Source organism: Lagopus muta, chromosome 15 (assembly GCF_023343835.1).
Source record: "Lagopus muta isolate bLagMut1 chromosome 15, bLagMut1 primary, whole genome shotgun sequence".
NCBI lineage: Eukaryota > Metazoa > Chordata > Aves > Galliformes > Phasianidae > Lagopus > Lagopus muta.
Window position 1 is genome coordinate 1,289,190 of NC_064447.1, and position 14,808 is coordinate 1,303,997.

A 14,808-nucleotide genomic window follows, 5' to 3' on the forward strand; every position below is an offset into this window, starting at 1 on the left:
GGCAAAAAACATGGCAGGCCCACTGCAAGGACAGCGTGAGGCAGGGAGCCCAGGGCAGTGGGGCAGAACCAGGTTGGGCCTCCTGTTCACGTCCCACTCATGTCTGATGTTCTCGGGCCCTGTTGCTGATGCTCGCATTCTCTTTGTGTCTGTGTTGCAGGGATGTGAGCCAGCAGCCCTGGGCCACAGCATGAGGAGGAAAGCTTTGAGCTCTCACTGCCGTGGGGGGGGGGGGGGGGGTCCAATCTCAGTGGGGGGCTCCCTCTGGGGGCAGAGCAGGCTGCAGCCTTCCAGTGGAGTCCTTTGGTGTTGGAGCAAGCTCAGCTGTTGTGCCTTGGCTGCAGGATGCGCGCCAGCGGGCCTGGGGAGTAGCAAGGATGTGCTTGGAGCCAGCATGGGGCTGAGGTGACAGTGAGTGGGTGTTCAGCAGGGGGTGCTCACTGCTGCATCATGTCCCGCTGGTGACATGCAGGCACTGTGCCCAGACAAGGCTGTGAGGCCAGGTGGATGCGGCCGAGGTGCCACCAGACACGTGGACTGAGTGGGGAGGGGATGTGGGGAGGTGAAGAACAGAGAGGGGCAGCGAGGCTCAGGTCAGCAGTTCCAGCAGGCAGGAGGCACTAAGAGCTCAGTGTTTATTGGTTTTGCTCTGATGGCTCGTGGTTCGTACGAGGAATGGGCTGACTCTGCTGTGCACACAGACACATGTGCTGCTGGAGGCTGCCTTGGGGAGGCTTCCAAGCACCCTGAACCGAGGGCAGCCTGCACCCAGCTGCTGGTGCCTGGACAGCTGTGGGAGGCACGAGGTTGTGGGCCATCCCCAGCCTGTGCCAGCACCCAGCTGTGGTGAGCCGTGCCTGGCCGTGTATGTGTGGAGCAGCACTGCTCTGCTGCTGCAACAGAGGCACCTCTGAGCTCCTCCCTGTGTTCACAGGACCTTTCCATTTCACTGCTACTTCTACAGCGCAGGCTGCTGCATGTGCTGCCTCTAAGGCTACTGCTGCAAGCAAGTCTAACACGCACTGCCCTCCTGAAGCTGGAGACCTCTGTACTGCTTCCAGCAAAGCGCTTTCAGAGCCGCTGGCCTGTCCCTTGTAGGCTGAGAGATGTCAGGCATTTGCTGCTCGAGTGAGGAGCCCATCTGAGGGGCAAGGTGAAGTGTTCAGGCAGGAGTTCACAGCCCCCAACAAGGACACGCTCCCCACCCTTAGGATTAGATGTCAGGGCTTAGGAAGACTGCGGGGGAGCTGGGCAGAGCTACAGGAGCTGCAGGCTTTGTGTGCTGCCAGGATCCTGCCTGGAAGGGCAGCACCACACACAGGATGACCCTGGCAGCCATTGTCTGCTTGGAGGCTGTTTTCAGCACCTCTGCGTTGCTCACCTGCAACCATCCTAGATGAAATCCTGAGGAAATCCCCACTATTTATCCACTTCAGCTTTTTTCCTTCCCCCATTGCTGGCTGGAATGGCTGTGAATTGAGAGATCTGTAGAGGTGTTTTTTTCTTCTTTTCCTGGCAGACTACATTGCTTGGTACTGTGCACCCCACGTGATATCACAGGGACTGTAGCACAAGGATGTAAAGTGCTCACAGCAGATGAGAGAGCGTTGCAAGGCCTTCAGGGCAGCCTTTACATTGCAAAGAAGGGACTGAAAATCTGTTGGATGGGGTTTAGTGGGTTAGTAGATGATGGATCAGCACCCAGTGCATTTCTACCTACTGTTTACTCTTCTTCCCCACTGAGCCTCTGTCACCAATGTCACTGGTCACATCCAACTCCTCTGACTTTCAAGTGCTGCCATATGGGAAAGGGCTTTGGAGATGGAAAACCCTTCAGTGTCCAGCCCCAGCACTCCCTGGCTCCTCTCTCAATTTGCAGATATTGAACCGAAACAGCAGGCAACAGCTTTTGCCTCGAATCCCCTGATGGAGCTAAGCACTGCCAGCCCCCAGTGTCAGCAGTGTGTGTGCAAACCCCATCTCAGTTCAGCCAGAAGGGTCAAGCCAGGCAGCTACCAGCTATCGATGTTCTCAGGTCAGCGAAGAGCTTTGCATTCTGCAAGGAACCTGAAACAGGCACTTACTGCAATGCCTAACTCAAAAAGAAACCGGCCAGGCCAAATCATTTGGTGCTTCTTGAGATTTTGCCTTCTGTTTTTAGGCATTGCTTTTTTCTCTTGGTGCAGAGTGGTGCCTGCCAACCCCAGCAGCTGCGTGGGATGCTGCCAGTAAATTTCTGATTGGATCAACACTGCAGCTTTACAAATAAGATGGAGTGTTTATTTCTCAAGAAACAGCAAATGTACCTGACCTGGCCTCAGCACAGGGAAAGCTCTTTGCCCTACCTAAAGTAGAACTGCAGTGTTGAATGTTCCTCCTCCCCTCACCTGGGTATGCCATAAAGATGCCCTGACCTCCCCCTCCCCCCAGACCCCTTGGTTCATTCCAGGTCTCCTCCAGGAAGGCTGCAATGCCGCTAAGTTCTGCAAGCTGCCACCACACGCCATGGAAGCCGGAGCTGTTGGGGAACAGAAGGAGAGGGAGTGAGGCTGGGCTTAAGTTGGTACCCAAAGACAGAGGCTGCAGGAGTGGGAAGCACACAGAGACTGCAGGAGTACGAGTAAGTGCTGGTGGACTGTGATCTGGTCAGAAGGCAAATGCAGCAAAGCTGGTGCTGATGGTGGGCTCTGCTTCCTCCTCTCCCTTCCCTTTCTTTTCTTTTCCCAGTCTTTTCCCAGCAGCAGACTGCTGAGATCTCCACAAGGGCAGAGGAGGGGCAGTTCCTTTTCCTACACCACGCAGGGTAAACATCAGATGTAAACTTATTTGGGAAACACGATGAAATCAGGACGCAATTCAGGTGTTTAAGCACAGGTGTCCAGTTCCACCAGAGATTCTATGAGCTCAAAGCTCTGCAAGGTGTGAGAGCTGTAACTCGGGGCTTACAGAAGATCTGCCTTCTGGGAATGACAGCAGGAAGCTGGGGAGATCCCAAGGGTAGCTCCAATGGGACCAGGCACTACTGGTGGGCACCTAAACTGCTCCATAGGAGCAAACCCCTACTACAGGGCTAGATTCACTTCAAGGCAGATGACAGTAATGGCTATAGAGGTGTATTTCCATTTCTGGATTTCTGATCCTCCTGACAAATGGGAGTTTTCACCATCTCTCAGCCCCTTGCTGGGCCCAGGGATTTCTCTGGGCACTGAGTAAATGCAACTGCAGCTAATTCAGGTGAGCGGGCGGTTTGTTCAGGTGGCTCTGCAAAGTTCTGCAGCCAGCAACACCTCTACCAGCTCTGTTTTGCTCAGACAGGCTCAGGCTGTATCCCAGCAGAGCATAGATCTTCTAGACTGGTAACAAGGTACGCATGGAAAACACAGAGACCACGAGACCGAGGCAGGAGCCTTGCAGTGGTAGGGCAACACAGACAGAAAGGAGATGGGATCTCTCTCCATCCTCCTCCCCTAAGCATCCAGGTGTGGAGGCAATGGCATGCAGGCCAGGAAGAAGCATTGGGACCCCAAGCCTGCTGGGGATGTTATAGGAAGTGCAGGCTGAGCTCAGGACACCAGCCCAACCCTCCCACCCTGCAGTGCTGCCCAGGGGCTCCCTGGGCATGGACAGAGGAAGTCAGGAGGGGAGGTGGCCTTCTGCAGGGACCGTCTGATTCTCAGTCCATGGACACAGGGTTTAACAGGACAGCCACGTGTAATGACCACGGCAGAGGGGCATTGCAAGCTGTGGCCACCTAACACCACGATGGAGCTGTATGCAATGGGCACTGAGGGGAGGGACACGTACCAGCAACTGCTCTAAGTGCTGTCGGTCTCAGGCTTGCTGGCTGTTTCAGGCCTGCAGGAAAGGAACAGAACAAAAATATGCAGGCAATTACTGAGGGGAAGACAATTGCATCCTGAAGCTAAAGCAGAAACAAACCAGTGGCATCACCTTTGCAGGGAGGACACTTGCTAGGCAGAGCACTGGTCCTCAGCCCAGCGATTGCAGGTGAGAGCTACTGATGTATCTCATGGCCAAAGGACATGGCAGCTCAAATCATGGGGAGCAAAGTGAGAACTTGCTGGCAGTATCCCACTGCGTGGCTGGGATAGTGCTCTGCCCCGACTGCCATACTGGGGATGGGAAGGGGAGAGAGGAGAACCAGCCCCACCAGGCTGCTCTTTGCCTGCCTGGTTGCAGAGCTTTTTGTACACTGACAGCTCCAGCCTGAGCTCTCATCTTATTTGCAAGGGTGTAAAACCCAAATGGCTTCTGTGTCCCAAGCTGGACTTAACACCAGAATGAAATAAGACCAGGGCTGAGCTGTGACAGTGCAGATGAGAAAACCAGCAACCACAGCAGATCAGATTGTCAAAGGCCCTTCCAGCATGCAGGGTCCTGCTGCCCATTCTTGAAGAGCATTTCATCTGTGAAAAGCTGAGGCTGTTTGTCCAGGCATTTGCAAAGGTGATCAAAACACACTTTAAACCCTTGGCTCTGAGAGCATGAGAAATTCTTGCTTTCAGCAGCCCTAATAGAAAGGGATGTCCTCTTCCCAGCTCGCTGCCTCCTGGGAGATGGGCTCTCTGAATGCCCTTTCTGCAGTGTGCTGAGAGGCACCAAGAGCCCTTCTCCACTCTCCCCACCTCTCTCTGAGCTGACATTGCACTGGTGCAGCTGCCAAGGAAAGGGCTCTAATTATAAACTGGCAGATACTTGGCATGCCTAAGGAAGGTTACTTCAGCTGTCAAGATAACCTGATGCTCAGGGGCTCTGTGTCAGCTCTAAATTGCTCCAACAGAGGATTTGGGGTGGCTTACCTTGCAGAGCCAAAACAAGATTAAACTATCATTATACATGCACCCCATACACACATGCTGTACATGATATGATATATTGCATACAGATAGTGCACCACAAACATCGCTGGGAGCGCGTACCTAACCATAAGCATGCGAATGTAAACCACCTGCAGCTGCATCTAGTTCATGAAACCCGAACAAATGATTCACGTGTGCTAAAGCAGGAGGAATTGAGCAATGCTCTAGAAGAACACACAGCCACGTGTGTCTGTATGCACACACATCCATCTGTGCACCACGTCAGACAGAAGCACGACGATGGAGTGTGGCTGTGTGAAACCAAGCCCCCCAAGCTGCGGATTACAGAAGTGTTCTCTGAGCGCATCTAAATATTGAGCAGTGAAACAGGGAAGGAAAAAGAATCCCAAGCAGGTGCTTTTTAGTAGCTGAACAGCACATGGTAGTCACACTCTTCTCTTGTTTGCACAAACTCTATACCCACACTGCTCTCCTACTTTTCCCAAAGTGGCCAAGAAACTGGACAGACAGCTGCCTGGCTGTGAGAGCCAGGGCTTCCATAGGTGCAGTTTCTCCCCTTCCTGTCACCTGGGTCACAGCAAACTCCAGGCTGAGCCCACTCTCAATCTCCTCAGCCCTAGTCCGTCAGCCTGGCGGACTCTGAGGGATGAGTCTGCATGCAGTGGCTCTGCCACACTAATGAAGCCTTTCCTCTTCGTACCCAGAGCACAACTCCCAGCACGTCTGCACAGCTCAGACAAGGCAGACCAAGTGCAGTGCCTTGCATGGCCATTGCAGCCCAACAGGATGCTGGCTGGATGCTGGGTGCCATCAGGGGCTCAGCTGCCACCCAGAGGCATTTCATTGGGAAAGACCTCTCCATTTCCACTGCATTTCCCCAGATAGGACACAGAGTGAGTGATGGAAACCCTTGCTGACATGTCAAGCAATTCAGGTCACTCATGAAAACCTTTCTTCACTGGCCCACATCAAGGAAGCAAATGGTGCCACCTGCTCTCCAGTCCTCCTCCTCCTGCATGGCCCGAGCTTCTGCCACACATCAGAGGAGGAGAAACATCCCAGGATTATTTTGTGTTCCTCCACATCCCCCATTCTCACAACGTCACCCTTCCCTCACCCACTCCTGCAGCTCCTCTTCCCTCCCGCAGCAGCCCCCGGCCCCAGGGCCACCAAACGCCTCCCCACGGGGCCACCAACACTACTGGGAGGTGCCAGCAGCTCTCCTCTCCCCCTGACTGCTTAAGGACACATCTGAGCTTAACATAAACGGAGCCCAGGAGAGCAAGAAAACAAAGGAGGGAGGTTGCAAGGAGAGCTACAGCCAAAACAAGGGTACCCACGGAGAGCTGTGTTTACCAGTGACCCTCACGGTATCTCCTGGAAGCAGACGGGTGCTGTCTTCTCCTCACATAGAAATCTGTGTCTACAGTCTCCTGAACCGCTTGTTCTGGAAGCAGGACAAAGAGAGAGACAGCTCTGTTGATAAGCTCCTTGAAGTCTTCAGCAGGCCCTGCAGAAGTTTCTGTGGCAATAGTTGCTGGTGGGGCTAAGGAGGTTAGGAATGGCTGCCCAAGTGCCGCATCCCATGTAAACACTGTACTGCCCCCTTTCCTTGGCTGAAAATACCTCTACCCTCTCCAGCCTGATTATGATTTTCCAGTATGTTTGGAAACCCAGCACACTGACCTCCTGAAATCGCAACTGCTGCACAGCACAGGGAGACCACAGCGCACGCACTCTCCAAGAACCAGGAGGGGCTTCTGCAGCTGTGATTTACTCGGCCCCACACAGGCAGAATTAGGGAGCCATTGGCTTCCAGCACGCTCGCTGTCCTTATGTGCATACAGAGGAACGGTCACCAAACGGCTCCGTGGCCATTCCATTGGCCTCCCTTCTCCTCCATGCTGGCTAACAGCAGGCCTGACGAGTGCAGCACACCCTCTGTACATGAATCTGTCTTTCCTGCTTTCCTAGGTAGTGCCTCACCTGCTCTGTTTCTCACATTGGTTCATGCAGCATAGAAGAGCACAAAACAGAATGGCCAGAAATGGGTCCCTTTTGGAGAGCTGCCATCAGTGCGTCGCTGTTCGGTCTCTTCCTTACCTGCTGGTGAACTGACAATCTGTGCCTGTGCTCTGTGTGCCGCACACACATTTCACCATTGTCAAACGGTGCACACACAGTTATTATGTTAAATGTGTGTGCAGTTAGCATAAAAATAAGCTGACGTTTCCAAACACAGATCTGTAGAGTTTACAAAAAGAGGAAGGAAGCGAGTGAAGTGGCTTTACCTGTGTGTGATAAAGCAGAGGAAATTGAAATTATGAGGGCTTCCTTCCTTTTAATACACACAATTCTAAATTGCTGGAGAGCTAGTCAAATATCCAACACATGGCCCAGCTGGTCTGAGAGCTGGTTTTGCAGTAAGCCTTTGGTGAGTGGCTCCTTGGGACATGAAGATCCATTAGAGGTGCTGCAGACCAAAGGCAAGAATTTGCAAGGATGCTCATGATAGGACTAGTATACTCACATGAGTATTTAAATAGTTGAACAGGTAATGCTGGTATTCCAAGTGACTGCATCTATCTAGAACACCCTCAGATGGGATGCCAAGTGCACGGGTCCAGTGGGAAACACCCACTGTGTTTTCCCACTAAAGCTAAAGGGGGAACAACCAAACCCAGGGGGAAGTAGGCAGGCCAAAGTAGGTTTGGAGGTGAAAAGGTTTAAATATTTTCCTCACAAGAACAGCATCTGAACTAAGATCATCTCGTTACTGATAAATGCTTTTCTTTCAGCAACAGAAGATTTCCTCTAAAACAAAACATGGATTTAATTATTTCACATTGTTAAAAAAAAAATAGTTTTGTGGGCGATAGTAGCAAAACATCTAAAGCTTCCAGGAGCTGCCACCAGTTGTTGACCACATGTTTTTGAGGGCTGGTTGGGAACCTGCTGGTGGTTGAAGGGCTGGGACAAGCATGAACCCCACACAACCCAGCCTGATGCAGCTCTCCTTCATTTGACCAGCCCTGCCCACTGAAGTCTCAACTTGTGGTCTCACCACTTCCATGTGAAGGAAGGGTTGCTTTGTAAGGGGACAAGATAAAGTTTGGTTTTGAAATCAACAACTCCCCTTGTGCCTAGCAGATACTGCACAGCACTGAGCGCTAACGAGGAAGGAATCTGAACAGCTGGATGTTCATGCACGAGAGGGCAAAGCCAGGAGTGTTTCACCCCATCACTTCTGGTTGAAGTGGCAAAAGCACAATCTTAGAGTTTGGCCCAACTCACCAATCTCTTCCACAATATTCTCAGTGCTTCCAGGAGGAGTGGTTCTCTCCTGTTCAGAAACAAAACAAAACAAACAAAAAAGAATAACAACCTCAGGTGGGTGCCTCCTTGACCTGACCCTTTGCTCTGAGAGAAGAGCAGGAAGCCCTGGGGCTTTCCACCATCGCTACGATTAAGACCATGGGCATCACAGGAGCAGAGCTGGAGCCCTCCTGCTCTCGGCTGCCTTCAGCTGCTCCACCCAGCAAAGTGGTTGCCATCCCATCCGGCGTGAGTCCTTCAGTTCTGCTGCTGTGCAACCACGTCAAGAGCAAAGTCCTTCTCAGGACTTTTTTTCCTTAAAAAAGCAACATTCAGAGACCTGAAAATTGGCACTGCATGCTCCAGAGTTTGGGTGAAAGAGCAAAGAATGGCCACTGCTCATCTTTCCAGAAGACACCACTGGCGTGGCTGACATGCACAAGGAGGAACGACGATGAACAAACTCAGCAACCACAGCAGAGAAAAAGATGAACCAGGAAAAGAAATGAGGCGAAATGGCAGCTGAAGTCTCACAGCGTTTCTTAGTGGAAATGGACATTGATCCCCAGGTGGTGAGCATTTGTGGCTTTGTAGTTTGGGATAATAAAGGAAACCATTCCACTGACTTCAAAAGATCAGAACAATGAATCCCTTCCTTTACCATCACAGGGAGAAAAGAACACAACTCCAAGTTGCTTTACTTGACATGCAAGTATCATTTTTGGTCCTGTACCCGTCAGCCACACGCTGCTGTCACCGTCAGTGCCCTCTGCTGCTGACAGCCCCTTGCCACAGCTGCTCTTGGGCACAGAGCAGCTGAATACAGAAATCCCCTTTTAACCAACCCCAAAATATCTTCTGGGCTCTCGACCGTGCCTTGCCTGTTCTGCACTCATCCTGCTTATGGCAGCTTGGAAATGAACGTGACTTAAGGAAGAGGGCTGTGTCGGAGCTAGGGAGGCACAAGCATGCAGGGCTGCAGCCAGCTGCCACGCTTTGCTCTCTCTCAGCAAACAGCACTGAGTGCTGCCAGCAAAACTCTGCTGCAGCTACAAACCAGAAGCAGGGATACAAGTGACTCCTGAGCTCTCACACGAGTGTTTAATGATAAGGACGTGTTAGATTGTTTTCCTAGAGCCTATGGATTACAGTGGATCAGCTGTGAGCCCAGCGCCTGCCTGCTGATACTGTGAACAGCGGGTTTGCATTTCGGGTCAGCTCACAGGCGGGCGCCCTTTGGGGTCACTCCTCATATGCTTGTAAAATAAATCTCTGCACTCCGCTCCTAAATCTGCTTCTCTTGTCTCCAAGCACAGCTGTGGCTTACTGAGTTTCCTTGCAGGGAGCTGGTGCAAGGAATCACGTTCCTTACTTGCATGGCAGGTGCGAGCAGCTTGATCAGGACCTGATCTTTAGGCTGAGAAGAGTCTTGCTGGGTGCACAGACAAACTGCTGCTGCTCAGGCTTTTCTGAATTGAGAGGTCTCTTTATTTGGTGGCTCATGCTGTAGCAGCCAGGGGCTTCAAGCAGCTCCCAGAAGCCATCTGAGCAACCCAGGGAAAGGTTGGCCCACCAGGGCTTCAGCATTGCCCTCCAGCATCCCAAACCTGGTGCCTTCCCAACAGGTCAGTGCTGATCTGTGGGAAGGAGCGGCTGAACAAAGGAATGGAAAAATACAGGACAAACAGGAAAAGCAAACCCAGCTATCTCCCCCACACTGCACTCCAGCCTTCCTTCTGGCAAAGCTGAGCTGTGACATTAACTTGACCTATCTGGTTTAAAGACAGCCAGTGGCTCCTGCTGTTGGTTGGGATATCTGAACGGGTCACACTGGCAGGGCCCTGCATTCCTGTGGGGGCCTGACTGTAACTCAATGCGGTGCTGGTCAGGCTGCCCACACCCCAGCGCCCTGCCTGCAGGAGCCCCACACCGCCAGGTGGAGGGACAGGCAGTGGCCGAGGGCGAAGGGGATGCTGGGACCAAGACTGCTTTCAAACAAGAAGCAGCTTTTAAGAACCATGGGTTTCCCAGCTGCTCCACAAAGTGTTGCCCTCTGACCTCACAAACACCAGGATGCCCAGAGAGCCCGGAGCCTGAGAGCAGAGCCTGAACAAGAGCAGCAGGAGGAGCAGACCACAGGGCCTGACCAGCTGCTGGTGCACGACTCAAGACTGCTGGCTTCCCTGGGCACAAACAGTTTATGGGGAAACCACAGCAGCTCCTCCTGCCAAGCAATTACACACAGGATTAGTGCTTCCCTCACACCTGACTTGGTGTTACGTGGTCACGGCTGCCCGGCTCTCAGCGACTTGCATTTCCTAAACCCAAAGGGCGTTTAATGCAGAGCAAACATTACTGACTCAAGCTCAGGCCTGTTGAGGAACTGTCACCCAGAGATGTGCCAGTGCCACTGGACATCGCCAGATGCAAGAAGTGATTTTGCTCCACCCTTCCTCAGACTCACTGCAAGAGATCAAATGACCACATCACAACACACTGAGCTGAGCCACGTCAGCTGAGCCAAGGCGCATGCTGGTGGCAAAGCAAAAATGACTTAGAACATCTTAAGAGTGATTTAAACTAACATACAAATCTCCACACTTGAGTGGGCTACAGTGGGCACATGATAGACAGCTTCAGCAGCTCTGCTGGGGAGTTTTATTCAAGCCTACAGAGAGTTTTACCACTTCTTGGCAATTCCCCTCACTGAGTTCCTCCGGGTTGCTCCTCACTGATCCTCTCACCACTCTGACTTGCCCTCTCCCCATCCTGTGGGCTCTCTGCGCTCAGTGACTCCCTGCCCAGTTCTCCACCTACTGAGTTGGCCGTCAGCCCTCTTTGTTACTCTGGGGAAGCTCAGTTAGCCACTCCTGACCTGCTCCTTTCAATCCTCTTGTCCCACGACTTCTTGAATTCATCTTGACTCTTCACTTCCAGCCCTGATGAGAACACTACTGACAGTCGACAAATCCACAAACCCTGGTCCATAGACCTTGGTCCTATCTGTCTTTCTATCCCCAAACACCACCCCTTCGTTCTTTCTCAGTCACATTCTTTTTTACATTTCCTACTCACCTGCTTTTCCAATTTACTGTCCTATTTTTCACAGTCCTCTAGCCCACTCTGTGCTCACATTGCCATCAGTTCTTTCCTTCCAGGTCCTGCTGGAAGCTGCAATCACCTTCTCTGTTCTCAAATTGTGCTGCGTACAATCAAAAACTTTTTAAATATTTCCACCTATTTCCTTAATATCAGTGTTTTATCCTGGTGTCTCTGCCAAGGCATCATCTCCTTTGCCAAACTTGATGCGCCATAGGCACTCTGTCTTTTCCTAGGAAGACCCTTCATCACATCCTTTCTGTCTTACCTCCACAGCCTCAGAGCATTGGCTGGCACCTTTTGACTTTGCCCCTGCACGCAAGCTTTCATTATTTCTGGTCAGTCCCCTTCCTCATCTCATGGTTAGAATACTAAAAGCCTTAAATGAGCTATTACTCTCGTTCCTCTTGCAGCTCCATACTGCCCTTTCTTACGGCTTACTTATGTATGGGTGGACTGATTTCATTTTCAGAAGGCAGGCTGAGGCTGTGTCTCCTGGGAGTATGATGGACTCTCCAACCTTCCTCATGTGCATTCAAAGGCTTTGAAGGTGAGCAACCTGTGCCGTATGCTCAGCAGTGGCCCCAAACAGCCCATCAGAGTCTATCTGAAGAACATACAGTTCTCTGTGTAAACCTGGTCTTGAGGGCTGCCTCCAAGTGCTCTGCTGAATAAAGCCTGCAGTGAGACTTATCCAAGCTGAAGCAGAGAAGTGAGGCACAGAACCCAGAGCTGCTGAGCCCTGGCCATAATGCTGTCCTACTCACCAAAGACCGGGAATCCAAAAAGGGTTTGACACTAATTATTATTACCTCACTGTCAGCTCCCAAATCCTGGGTCAGTCCAAACTGATCCATCCCAAGAAAATGGTATTTTTGTCCCACTGGCAGACAGAAGTCTTTCTCCTGTCTAGGAATCCACCTTTGGGCTTATAATGGTTCTTCAAAGGGCTGAACCCAACCTGGCTCCACTCCTTGCTGTAGACCCGTGTGCTCCTTTGGAGCCCTCTGTAATGCACTAGCATTTCTCACAAAGCCCTTCAGCTGTCCCCAACCCGAGGACTGCTATGTGATCGATTGTAAATCTGTCATTACGCATTCTGGTATCGTTGCTCATTCCTGCGATTTGGATAGCTAGCAACTATGTTGGATTCCCTTCTGATGACCAGAAGATCTTGAAACCTGGTTTATCACAAGTGAGGCAGGCTGGAACAAATGGTGCTGTTGGTTTATCTGTGAGCTCACTTTGTGTGTTTGCCAGGACTGGAGAATCTCATCCCTTCTGGCCAGGCTGCAGAGGCTGAATGCTCAGCACTGTGCCCTGCCTCTCTTTGGTTTGCTTATCCCATTTGCTGAGGGAAGATGGCCATCGAATCATGGTCATGTCCAAATCTAGGACATGGCGTACACAAGGTAACAGGATTGTTGTTTGCTTGTTTTTTAATTAATCCTATGTGGATATTTGTCCTTCTGATTGCAATCAGGGAGCCTCTCATGCCCACAGCTTTTACAAAGGCCTGTAGTTCTTCAGAAATCCATACATTTGACTGCCATGCTGTTGTTTGGCAGAAATTCACAGCTGTGCTCTGTGAGTGCTGCTCTTTGCTGTAAATCTGATGCTTGGCAGTTCTGCTGGCTAGCTCCCATTTTTGCAAGGAAACAGAGCGAGCACACCATCATCCCCAGCTCACTTCCCTGCGTCCTTCAGGTTGCACAGCCTTGGCCTTGTTCTCTTCATCTGCCTTTCTCCCTGACGCATTTGAGATTCAGATTAATGCTTTCTGAATTGACGTTGAACTTGACGTTTGTCCAAAGGCACAAAGACCAAACAAGCACACCGTCCCATGCACGTCTCTAAAGAAGGCACGGCGTGGACAGTGATGGCTCATGCCAGGACTCTGGCAGGTACCAAACTGACAGGAGATGTGTTTACTATCAACTGGACTGGATTAAAAAAGGATGCCACAGCAGCCAAGTCAATAATTCAACCATCCACTTGAAAGATTGCCTTCTGTCTGCATGCAATTTCCTGAGACATTCAGTCAGTTTCTGTATTGCCTTTAAACCACAGAATGATCACAAGAATGACTCTGCTCAAGTAACAGGCATTTTGTTTTAAGACTAAAGTAGAGATTTGCTCGTCTGTTAATCTCTTTGGTAACTTATTTAACTGGGATTGAAGGCGATGCATTCTCTTTAGTGCTAGTGGTGGCAGTGGTGATAAGGCGACGGTTGGACTAGATGATCTTGTAGGTAGTCTCCAACCTTGTGATTCTCTGATTCTATGATTCTCTATGGGACACAAGGAAGTCCTGAAAACCCCGAGTTTAGTGGAAAGGCCCTTTTTCTTATTCTGGCCCATTGGCCACAGCAATTAGTTAGACACATTAACCACGTTTGTCCTCCTCATGAAAACCTGAAAAAAATCTACAGCAGTGATCTGCAAATTGTGAAGCAATTTGAAATAATTAGTAAGGAGAACACTGAGCTAATTAGTGTGAGCGGAGTTCTGCTCCAACTGAGCTGCACTGAGTTTCCACCAGCAGCTCAGGCATCCCCACCACACAGTGCTGCACCACAGAGGAACCAGGACTCAACACCCAGTTTTGGCAACCCATCTGAACAGAGGTGCCAATGCACCCAACGGATCACCTTCCGAGGATGCCTGTTTTCCTCTTGTGTACAGTAGCAGCAATGGTTAATTAGCTCAGGCTTTATGTGTGGACTTGTAGGTACCTAAGTCTGCAGTCAGGCATACTCTTCCCTCTCCAGTTAGACAAGTTAAGGGTTCAGGCCTCTTGTACGTGCTAACAAGCACTGAAAGGCTTTGGAATTTCTGAGCTGTAATGCTGTGCTTCTAGGCCTCATTCTATTCTTCAGTGGGAATACCACAGTTAGTCAGGGTGGTACAGGCTAAGGGCAAGGGAGCTGGGACATGGTTAATCACACCCTTTATCAAGGCTACATTAGGCATTTTGTTTTTGCTCCTAACTTCAATGCTCCAAATCGTGCCTCGGGGCACCTAAGTGAAATGTCTGAAGTTAAACAGTGTGAATACCCCTGAGGTCACTTCTGCCCACCTGAAGTGGCGGGCAGGGGTCCTGCTGCAGGCCTGGCAACACTCAGAGCAGAGCACAGACAACACTGTGATCGAGATTTCCCTTCAGTTAAACAGAGTCCTACACATCAAAGGCCGGAACACTGCCACTGCAGAGCACAGCACGGAGGACAGACTGACATGCCAACAGGATAAAGCCATACTGATATTATCATTGGTATGATATTAAGAGCTTGCCTGCCTGTTTATGGTCATTTTCTTCTGCTGCTGCCACCTGGCCTGCCTGATCTCATCAATGCCTCATTCAAGCAGCCAGGAAAGGAAACATGCAAGGCTCTACCAAACATGCATCGGTTTTCCATCAAATAATATCCACTCTTTCTAATCTTTCCTCAAATAACTGAATCACTTCGTGAGTCAGCCACGTATCCCTTCTTCATCTCATCTCACCCAGCTGTATGAGCACCTCACACGGCTAAAGATGCCCCATCACAGA